The following is an 11,882-nucleotide window of genomic DNA, read 5'->3' on the forward strand; positions in this document are numbered from 1 at the left end:
AGCCGCTCCGCGGCATGTGGGATCCTCCCGGACCGGGGCACGAACCCGTGTCGCCTGCATGGGCAGGCAGACTCTCAACCACTGTGCCACCAGGGAAGCCCCAAGTTGGTTTTTTAATCAATTAGAAATAAATCGTGGATTTTTTCCTATGTCAATTATATTCATGAAATATTCACTTATGGCTGGACATTACTTATTTTATTTTGTTTTATTTTATTATTTTGGCCACCACAGAGCTTCATTAAACATCTTTGCATATTTCTGTAGAATAAATTCTCAAAAGTAGAAATGCTGGCTTAAAGGGTAACGCACATTTTTTCCCTTCCTCCCTCTCTCCCCCCTCTCTCCCTCCCTCCCTTTCTCCCTCCTTTCTTCTTAAAGGCAGCTAATAGAATTTGTAAGAAGGGAAAGAGTTCAAGGTGAAGCTACAAAAAGATTTAGTTTAGACACCAAGAAGCACTTTCTGACTACAGCGGCAGTTACGTGAACAAGAGCAGGCCACTGACACCGCAGCTGTTTGGTCCACGCAGGTCTTCTGAAAAGAGCAAAGAGTTGTGTATCTGGGCTGATTACATTCCTGGCGTTACCTTCTGCAAATCCTCTTCCTCTGCATCCTAAATTATATTTTCGTGAATTTCCAAAAAGAGAGCCATTCACCCCTGTCAGCCACCATTCCCTGTGACTTAAATGCATCCGTCCCTCCTTCAAGGTGCCTACCTTTTGTACTAGAAGAGTCAGCCCTCATGTCCTACAGACACATGACGACCCCTGACATTGTGAGCCATTCCAGTGGTGTTATTTATATGGCTGCTGGAAGGTGCCTCAAGGACAGATTTTTAGGAAAAGCAATTTCTAAGCCTCGCAGGCAAGAAGTCAGCACTGCCCTTGTTTAGATCAGCTGGGGAGTGGGGACTGAATTGGGTGATGGGGCATTGCTCTTGAGGGCTGTCATCTCCCTTACTGTTACCTGCTCCACTACAGGTCTCGGAGGGATCTTGGAGCAAGGGGAGATAAAGGGGAAAGGGGAAATAAGATGCTGGTGCTGGCTCTGGAACCCTGAACCAAGCCGCTGCTGCTGCCCCAGCTCCCCCGTGGTGGGCAGGGCACCAGGTGGCTGCGTCCAGAGGGGTCAGAAGGGGAGGGAGGTGTTGCCTTGACGCAGCAGCTGCACCCACCATGCAGAGCATCAAGCGAGTGGTGGTAGGTGATGGGGCTCCTCTGCTACACAGCTGATGCCTTCCCCGAGGAGTCCACCCCCGCGGCGTCTGACGAGTACAGTGCCCGAAGTGCACCTGACTGGCGCACGGTGAGCCCGAACCTGTGGGACGCGGGGCCAGGAGGAGCACGACCGTCTCGCACACTCTCCCACCCTCAGACCAAAGTCTTTGTCATCTCTGTGTCCACTGCCAGAGAACGTGCGGCCCAAGTGGCATCCAGAAGCGTGTCACCACTGCCCTGAGGTGTACATCCTCCTGGTGGGCACCAGAAAGGACCTGAAAGCTCGGCCTGACACCTGCGGCGCCTCAAGGGCAGGGCCAGGTGCTGGCCGAGCAGATCCGTGCTGTGCGCTACCTGGAGGGCTTGCCCTGGGCGGCACTCAGCTTGGAGGCTGCCCCTGCCCCACCCCGGACAAGTTGTGCCTTGGTGCCTTGTCTGTCCCCAGCTGAGCCTGAAGGACAATTCTAGTACTCCTTGGGGAGGGGGGAGCGCTCCCTGAATGCCTTTTTCTCCTTAAGGAGGCCCACAGGGAGGGGGCCTTGGGTCCTGCCCCAGCCTGCTTGGGAACACCAGGTATTCTCGAGAGCTCACCCAGGCCAAGGTTGGCTCCCTCCCGAAGAAGCCAACCCTTGCCCCTCCCCATTTCCCCACACAGACGTTGGTGTCTCTGCGCTGTGTCCTCTCAGGTTAGGAGCTCTCAGCTGTCCAGTCCCTAACGACTCCCTCACTGCTCTTTGACTGGTTCCCCCTCCAGATGCTCTCTCCCTTCCCCAAAGAAGGAGCCACAGAACCCAAGGACGATGAATATGCCCTAACCTCCTCTCACATGCCCAGGTCTTATGCATTTGCTGACTGACTCAGCCCTCCATGCCCCCTGGGCCTTTCCTACCCCATCAGCATTATTAAAATCTCCTGTCTCCAGCGGGGGATGGGGGAAGATGATGCTGACGAGACTTGGTGTTCAGTCTTTTTGACCTCTGTGGATGGTGCCAGGAGGTCTTCAGGCGGTTGTGCCCTGAGGGCTTCTAGGAGAGGAGCAGGGAAGGGTTTCTCAAGGGCAGCTGTCCGTCCATGTGGTCCTAACCGCAGGCACTGCCCGCTGGCCAGTGGCCAACCTTGTTTCCCATTGTTCCACTTGCTCCAGGGCAGAAGTCAGGGAATGTGGAATGTACTTCCTGAAGTTGGCCATTAGGGGCACGAAACTGACTGTGGACTAGTGGGGTGGAGGTCAGTCAGTGGGGCCCCAGCTCATGGGAAGGCAATCCCTGAGGGATGGCTTCCAGGTTCCTGGAAGGGCTCTGAAGGGCCATTTGTTCTTTTTGCTCTTTGCAGGCTGAACTTCACCCCACATATCCAAGTACATAAGAACCTATCATAGGACTCCCCTGGTAGTGCAGTGGTTAAGAATCCTCCTGCCAACGCAGGGGACACAGGTTCGAGCCCTGGTCCGGGAAGATCCCGCATGCCGCAGAGCAACTCAGCCCGTGCGCCACAACTACTGAGCCTGTGCTCTAGAGCCCGTGAGCCATAACTACTGAGCCCACACGCCTAGAGCCCGTGCCCCGCAACAAGAGAAGCCACCGCAATGAGAAGCCCGTGCACCGCAACAAAGAGTAGCTCCCGCTCGCCGCAACTAGAGAAAGCCCCCGCGCAGCAATGAAGACCCAACACAGCCAAAAAATAAATAAATAATTTTAAAAATTCTCATTAAAAAAAAAAAAAAAAAGAATAAAAGAACCTATCATGGCTGGAAGAGGTTGTGCAGTGTAATGATTAATCTCCCTGAACCTCAATTCCTACATCTGTGAAATCGGCATCAATATAAATAGCACCCTCATAGGTTGTTAGAAAAATAGAGGAAATAACATGTGTAAAATGCTTAGTACAGCCCCTGGCACATGGTGAGCACTCTGTAAATGTTAGTTTTGTTACTTTTCACACCTGGCCAGTTCAGTTCAGTAGACAATTATTGAGCTAGAGGCCAGACACTTTGCTGGAAGCAGAGCTGGATAGGAGAGAGTCTGAGCTCTCAAGGAATCCATGGAAGATTCTCATTTACTTCCATGGATCATTCCAGGCACTATAGTCCTGTCACCTTATCTGGAAATTCTTCATTCCCAATTCCTCTAGCTGCAGCTGTGTCCCACCAACAACCCCCCTCTATTTTTCTCTGCTTGGTGGAGAAAAACATTGGTCTTTATCTATGGAACTATACCCTTAAGAGCCATTACTACATGACAACTCTGTTGTTTCTTGTATTCTCTGAAACAGCCTTTATTCTTTTAAAATTTTAGTTATTTGATAGCTCTTTAATTTTCTTTGTAGCTTTACTATCATGCCCTTCACTGTTATTTTTTTGTGGAGACCCTACTTGTCACCACATTTAGCACTTGAGTGGATCCTTTTCAAAGCTAGGATCGGTGTTTCCTCCTTTCTTTGAATCTCCCTTTCTAGGATCTCCTGCCCAGGGTGATAGCATCGCCTGAGGCAGGGATGACAAAAATGTTTACTCTTCAATTGACTGGTAGGGGCTGCTGGGCGCCATGTTGAAACTTATTCCAAAACCACACCTGGGTTTAGCGGTGCTGCAATGTATTGGTGATGCCTGCCTTGTTGGAAGAAATGCTGTGGATTTGCCACAAGGAAGTCTCGGGACCTGGATCCATGGTGCAGTTTTCCTTTTTCCCAGAACTTAATAAAGTAGTGTTTTCCAGTATAGACCAGGACTAGTTGAGACCTAGCAAGCCTGCCCTTGTGGTTGAGTAGTCAGCAAGAGCTAAGATGGCTGCCACCCCAGGGCAGTCTGACTCAGGGCAATGGGGAGAAGTGAGTCATCCTCCAGGCTACAGGCCAGTCAGCTGGCCTTCTCTTGACAGTAAAATTGCTTCTGGCTTTTTGACTAGGCACCGCTTCTTTGGGTAAGCAGGACAACAACTAGATTCTCAACTGGGAAACCACATTCAAGTTGGCCAACAGACTCAAAAGTTTCCAAACCATACTTCTCAATGCCAAGCTTCATTTTCTTATGACTACCATACACTGAGCACCTACTGTGTGCTGGGTGGCTCTGTATAGATGGGATCATTTTATGAGATTTGCTGATGAACATTTTTACTTTCAAAGTTATACATTTAGTTTAAATGGTATTAGAGGAATGTTATTTTTCCATTTAGGGTAGTGATAAAAGCCTGTTTATAAAATAACTTTATCAAAAAAGTGAACTGACTTAAAGAAATATTTAAGGAGATGACAGTGCAAGCAGAATGTAGGCTCTCATCTCCATTTTACAAATGAGGAAAAACTAATATTCAGAAAGGTTTAGCCACCTGTCCAAGATGGCACAGCTGGTAAGTCAAAGAAGCATTCTGAAAGCACTTGATGGTGCCATTCTGGGTCAAGTTTCGTACTAAGTGATGGATGCGACTGTGTTTTTTCAGCTCTGGTGGTTTGTCACAGAGACAGATGGGGGCAGGGCTTGAGATGGCTCTCCAGCAAACACAGAACAGAAGAGTTATCAGAAAGGACAGGCTCCTTAAAGCGAGAGGCATGAATTTTGAAGTCTGGAGGAGCTGGGTTAGCGCCCCAGATCTGCACATTTCTTGCTGGCACTCTTGGGCAAGTTAACGCAAGGAACAATCAATAAAATGGCTCAGCGCTCTGAACTCAGAGCGCTGTTGTGAGGATTGGAGGGAATCTCACACACACACACGAAGCTCTCAGCATGGCGCCCGGCCCAGGGAGAGTGTGCAGTATAAGTGGTCACAGTTATTGTCTGTGAGTGTGATGACCAGTCCTGTGAAGGTGACAGACTGAACCAGGCGAAGGCCTGGTGCCGGGGAAGCAGCGCCCGCAAATCTAGGTGGGGCTTCTCCTGGTGTAGTTCTTGAGGATGGGAGAACTGGCTGTAGAAGAGACCTCTGACTTGTTTCTCACACTCGGTCAGTGAAAGTGTCCTTCGTGCTGCTGTATGTTACGGATGAAAGTTGTTAAGAGAGTAAACCCTAAGGGTTCTCATCACAAGGAAGACATTTTTGTTTCCTTTTCTGCTTTTTCTTGTATCTCTGTGAGATGACGGATGCCAACTAAACTTATTGCGGTGATCCTTTCACCATATATGTAAGTCAAATCATCATGCTGTGTATGTTAAGTTACACAGTGATGTATGTCAATTATATCTCAATAAAACTGCGAAAGAAAGAAGAAATCAGCTTTAGCCTTTCCATTTTTGTTAGGAGACCCCTCGGGTTAGACTGAGTTCTCACATAGACGCTTGTGTGCTCCTGGACAAGCCCCTTCCCTTCTCAGAGCCTCAGTTTCCAGATCTGCAAAGTGAGCCAGTTAATAATAAAGAAGTAATTTAAAAAATAGTATCATAGCTCCCATTTGGTAAAGGTGGGCAGGGGTTAAACAGGCACACAAGACAAGGAGGGGCTCCCAGGGAGAGTGAATAGCATGTGCAAAGGCAGGAAAGAGGAAGGTCCTCAGGGCAGCTAAATGTTATGGAGTGTTTGCTGTTTGTCAGGCCCTGAACTCACTTCTTCATATACATGAAGTGTATTTCACGTCTACAATATCAAACATTATCTAATATTATAATATCTAACATTAAGTATCCAGTATGTAATCCTTGCTAATAAAGTAGGTACTATTTTCATCCCCTATTATAGATGAGAACGACTGAGGCTCAGAGGGTGAAGAAGTTGACGGAGGTTGGGTGCAAAAGTGTCAAATGCCTCTTCCAGTTCTTCCATTCACGCAGACCTGTAATACAAGGGCTGAGCACATGCAGTAATAACTGGTACATTTATTAACAACAATTCCCTTTATTAGGCACTTGTGTGACTCACTTGCTAAAGGTTTTACTGGCATCAAATTTAATCCTCACATGACATAAAGAGATAGATGCTATTAATATCCCCATTATAGAGATGAGAACACTGAGGCTCAGCGGGTTAAGAGACTGGCCCAGATCAGATATCAAATGTATGCTGGACCCAGGATTCAAAACCAATTTATTAGACTCTAGAGCCCATTCAATGCACCTGCTCATCCAGATGCTTCCATCATTAGCTTGAGGGAACTGACCATTCAGTAGAAATGGGTCAGTATTTTGTTTCTTTTTCTTTTTTAACAGTGTGTAGCAGTTGGCACGTATGGTGGCATGAGGTAGCTGAGGGAAGAATTCCCTTCAGAGGAGTTGTAGGTCCTTCAAGAACATCCGCCACTCCCAGTCCCTGGGAATAAGCGAGGGTAAAGAGACAGGGGGTTCATCTCTGCCTCTGAGGGTCTAATCGCTTCCTCCAAGTCCGGGGCTTACCACCGAGACCCTCTCCATGGCGCCTCCCGATATGGAATGGTGCTGGCGCCGGCTAATTCTCGCTGGGATTCACCCCAGGTGCACGGTTTCCGCCCACATGGCCGTCCCCAGACTTGCAGCTGTGGACCCAGAGTGATGGTCACTGTGTGTCAGGGGACCAACAGGCAGTCAGAGGCTTCTGGGCTCTTCATCTGGAGTTCGCCGGGGTGTCAGAGGCTTTTGTGGCTCTGCTAGTGTTGTTCCTGTTTGATTAAATGTCTTGCACTAAGCACCATCCGTCTCCCAATGGCTGTCGGGGGTAGGTATTTTTAGCTGTGGGCAAATAGCTTATCAATTGTGCATGCAAAACGCAGCCAACACAAAGCCTTCATTCCTGTTGCCTGTCTTCTTCCACGCAGGCAAGGACCACAGAAGAATTAAAGGAGGTTGGCACTCATTTGCTCATTCCACAAACATTTACTGAGCTGCCCACCATGTACCAGGCACTGGGCCAGGCACTGTGGATGCAGCAATGTGCAAACGCACAGGTGGCGTGAGTCCACATGGGGCTTACGATCTATTTTGACAGAGTTGAGGTCTGCTCTGCTACCTACTAACTCTGAGGCTTTTGGTGAGTCACACATTTCTCTGGACCTTTTTTCATTCAAAAAGCATGAGCTGGGCATATACTATGTGCCATTCACAGCACTGAGGTTGCTGGTGTGGAGAGACAAGTCTCTCCCCGCTAGCAAGCGAGGTAGAAAGGGAAAGAGGTTGCACGACCAGGCAGCGAGCATGACCCAGGTGGCCCAGGCATTTTCTCAGGCCCACGGGAGAAAGTGGCAATGAGTTCTGACCTCGGGGCCTGGGAAAGTTGCACGGAAGCGTGAAGGAGGAGCTGGTGGGATCCAGGACCCACATGGGCAAAGGAAGCAGGACCGTGGGCAACACAGTCAAGAACTAGGAACGTAACAGATAAATTAAACAAATAATTCTTCAGCTAATGACCCAAGCTGTCTTTCTAGCCTGAAGGCTTCTCTTCCCAGGGCCCACTTCCTAGGGACAGCTGGTTGCCCTTCAGCCAAGGCCGTGTATAAACTGCAGCAATCAGCTGTCACTTCGCACCTCCAGCTGCTTTCTAGTATTAGGTCTGCATCAAGAGTCTCCAACTTAAAAGAAAGAAAAGCAATACCATGTGATGTCAGGAAAAAAAAACCAACAACACTCACTATTATATACAAAGGTCCCAGAACATGTTGTTATGGTTAATCTACTTACCCAGGGTTCCATTGCTATAGACACCACCAGTGCTGACCACAGCTACCACAACCATCACTTTGATGATTTGGGAGGCACTTCAGGGACTCCCAGTGTCATCCCAGAATGGTAAGAGGCAAAGAGCACAGATTCTGGAGCCATGCTGCTAGGGTTCAAACCTGCCTGTGCCACTCTAGCTGTGTGACCTTGGACAATCTACTTAACCTCTCTATGCCTCAGTTTGCTCATCTATGGAAAGGATGATACGGCACTTATCATAGGCTTTTGTGAGCATTAAATGAATTAATAATATATGGAAAGTACCGAGCACAGTGCCTGTTACCATACAGGCTATATAATTTTACCATCATAACTATTAGGTTAGAAATCCAGAAGAGCAGGAAGTGTGTTTGTTTTTCTTATTACTATTAATATATTGCCAACCTCTTACACAGTTCTGGGCATATGGTAGGTGCTCTGAATATCTGTTGAATGAATGAATGAATGAATGACTATGAACCTAGATTAACATGGCATTTTAGACATGCAGAAGGGCTTTGTCATAGTTTTGAATAGACTGGAAGACTGCTAGGTGTTTACTGCAGAAAATGAGTCAGGTGATGTGATCAAGGGTAACTGGCAATTAATTGGAAATTAATTTAGTGTTCACTGTGTGAGATCTTTTAGAGACTATCAGCTTCTCCAGAAGAGGTTTTGTGCCAGAATCTTCCATGTGAATCCAATTTCAGCTCAACATAAATTTAGTGATGCTCAACTATGTAGCCAAGCCTGGATCAGACTCTCAAGGAGTACAAGACCCTGCGCTCAGGGTGCTGAGATCTTACTGAGTAAGTCATCCCAAGGCAGCATGAGGAGTCATTCAAACTCCCCGCTACCTTCAATTGCTCTATGCCAGGGCTTATAAACTCACATGGCACAAGGGACCAGTTAGGTGACATCAATGTGTGAGGTGAGCCTGCGGGGGCCTTTAGTGAGCTGCCCAGCTTATACCCCCTTTCAAGAGGGCAGCCACTGTTTAGTTCCACCTGGTGGTTTCCCAGGAGGAAATGACAGCGAACTGTGGCCAGGTCATCCAATGTTTCAAGAGAGGCTTGCAAGCAGCACACACACACACACACACACACACAGAGGGTGGCCCATGGGTTTGAGACCTCTGCTCTGTAGCCAAATCCAGTGTCTTTGCACAGCCGACCAGATACCTCCCACACCATCAGCGCCCTTCTGCATCCCATGCAAATGCTATTCACTTTACGAGCTGTTGCCTAAACATGCAGTGCTCTTTCTTAGCTTTGTAGCATTGTATGGGCTATTTCTTCTGCCTAGAATGCCTTCCCTGCCTACACCACTTTGCCTGGCAGACTTTTTATTTTTAAAGCCTTTCCTGACCTCAATGCCCTGAGGTAAGCACCTCACTGGGTAGAGTATCTAGAACATTTTGGTACTGATCTCCTTCAAAATCTTTATCACCCATTCTCTGGAAGGCAGAGACTGTATCTTTTTTCTCTGAACCTTGAGGGCCTATCACAGGCAGTCAAATTATGCACTCCGTCAATGTTAGAGGAATAAAAGTGTGACAGATGGATGGATGGATGGGTGGATGAATGGGTTACCCAAGGCACTCTCTGTGCAGTATTCATCTGCTGGCTGTCACTTCTGGGGTACTCCATTATATCCATGATGACTTGATCTTATCCCTTCCCTCTGTCTTCTCTCTAAACCCAGTCTCTCTAGGTAGCCTCTTGGGAAAGTTTTCCTGTTTCCTCTTACGATGGCTGATGGATCTGGTCTCAAATTCCCCATTGACTTGTCCAGGCATGATCTTAACTCAGTTTCCTCGCCTGTGCAATGCGGAAAATACCATTTTCCCAAAGGGCTTATTGAGAAGACTGAGTAACTTCATATATAAAAGCATTATTACTATGCCTAGCATTTAGTATGTACTCAAAAGTATTATTCATTTCTCTATTGGGTGTGATAGTTTCTTTCTTAGAGCACTGACTCTTTCCCTTGTTGGAAAGTGGGGAGCACCGATTCTGAAACCAGACTTCGTGGGCTTGAATCCCAAGTTTGTCATTTCCTAGCTTTGTGATCCTGGCTAAGTTACTTAAACACTCTGTGCCTTAAAGTTCCTCATCTGTAAAATGGGGATAATGATACCTGTCTCTTAGGGTTCTTGTGGGAATTAAATCAAGGGCTTAGAAGAGTGTTTGGCACATAGTGAGTGCCCAGTAAGTGTTAATTTTGTTGCTCACCAACCCATCCCAAGAGATTCAGGGGTGAGGAGGATTTTGCATATTCACCAAGACTACTCAGGCCGACTTCCAGAACCTTCCTTCTATTATAGATATTGACTCCCTGCTGGATTCAGCCACCTTGCTACAGCCGTGGACGTCATAGTAAACCCGAGGAAATGGTTTCTTCCTTTCTGTGGCTCCTATCCTGGCAGAAGCCAGATAGATCACCAGAGAGAAGCTCCATGACAGCAGGAGGCATCGTGCTATGGGAGCACTTAGGAAGGGGTAACGAGTCTAGCCTAGAGGATCACGGAAGACTTCTTGGAGGAAGTGGCACATGTGCAGTGACATGGAGGAACGGGAGCCAGACGAATGACTGGGGAGCAAAGTATGTCAACAAGAGGGAACAGAATGTGTAAAGGCCAAGAGGCGAGAGAAAGAGGCTGGCCGTTGCAGCAGCTCAGCTCATAAACTCAGCATGGAATGGAGGCCACAGACTGGGGGCTTGAGGGGCTGATACCAGGCTGCAGATGTGTCTTTAAGATTTTTGAATCAGTTGCCGTGTTTACAAATTGGAGTATTTCATGTCCAATTGAGGATTTGAACTTCTTTTGAAAATCAGAAGGGGAGGCCACGCTGGGCCCACATTTCTACTTGGGGCTACCCTCCAGCTCAACAAGTCCCTATCGGTCTCACTCATTTCTGCCATCTGCCTGCCCCTGCCCGGAGCCGGGGAGGGAGTTGGAGGGAGGCCTGGCGGGAGAAGTGGTAGAGAAGTAACAGCACTTGATTCTAATGATTCAAACTGGGTTTGAGTTGAATTTACCCTGAGGTGATGGAGATTCATTGAAGGGCTTTAAGCATTAAAGTGTTTTACTAAGTAAGATGCTTGTTATTTAGACGTCCTTGAAGGTAGATGAGGGGGGGGTGGTGGAGAACAGAGGGTCCTTTATATAACTCATCGAAACTCTCAAACATGGGTTGGTATTGTAGCTTCCTCCTATATAAAATTTGACAGGAGCAGCAGAAATGCTGAGAGGTGCCATCTTCCTGCATAGCGTGTCCCCTCCCCCTCTTAGGCTGGCAGGGGAAAGTTCCATGGGATCTGGATGTTCAAGAACATTGGAAAATTCTCTGACGTACACCACCTGGCTGCACTTTCTCCAAGGCCACCGTCCTGGTGGTGGTTCTGTTCCACGACGGGACCTGCATTCTCCCAGCAGATGTGGGGTTGAAGCGGCAGCACCTGTGCCAGAGGACATGGACGGACAGGGAACAGGCCATGCCCAGAAGACAATGTCTAATTACCCGGGGGCCTCAGGAAGCAATTTTCTCTGGTTGGAGAAATTGATTTTTGTGCCACACAGCCGAATGACATGTAGGTCAAGGAGGTGTAATTATATGGAAATGGATTTATGTTTGGTAACTTCTAAAGACCCACCTCTGCACACTGGGAGGTGGCAGAGAGAGAGCGTAGCTTCCATTCTGCCCAAGCTGGGTTCAGCAGGTGAAAGTCAGCTTGCTTCCTCGTGATTTTGAGGGGGTCTCTTTCTTTTCTAGCTTGGGGACACACACCTGAATGTCACAGAAGAAAAGAAGCAGCTCCCTTCCTAGTGCTGTGGTGATGAGCATGGACGCTGAATCCAGATGTGACTCCTACTGGCTGTGTGACCCTGGGGCAAGTTACCTAACTTCTCTGTGCCTCCATGTGCTCATCTGTGAAATGAAGCCTATTGTGAGGACTAAATAAGTCAATGCATAGTAAGTGCTTACAAAAGTTAGGGCTGGGCTTCCCTGGTGGCGCAGTGGTTGAGAGTCCGCCTGCCGATGCGGGGGACACGGGTTCGTGCCCCGGT

The 11,882-nt window shown here is 48.1% G+C and overlaps 1 protein-coding gene and 1 pseudogene across 1 annotated transcript in view; one reads left to right on the forward strand and one right to left on the reverse strand.

Moving 5' to 3' along the window:
- The window catches only part of GPR139 (G protein-coupled receptor 139), a 40,020-nt gene that overhangs the window by 8,294 nt on the left and 19,844 nt on the right, over positions 1-11,882 (reverse strand). The window lies entirely within an intron of this gene.
- Positions 1,177-1,667, forward strand: LOC102980326 (rho-related GTP-binding protein RhoG-like; annotated as a pseudogene).

Source organism: Physeter macrocephalus, chromosome 14 (assembly GCF_002837175.3).
Source record: "Physeter macrocephalus isolate SW-GA chromosome 14, ASM283717v5, whole genome shotgun sequence".
Taxonomy (NCBI): Eukaryota; Metazoa; Chordata; class Mammalia; order Artiodactyla; family Physeteridae; genus Physeter; species Physeter macrocephalus.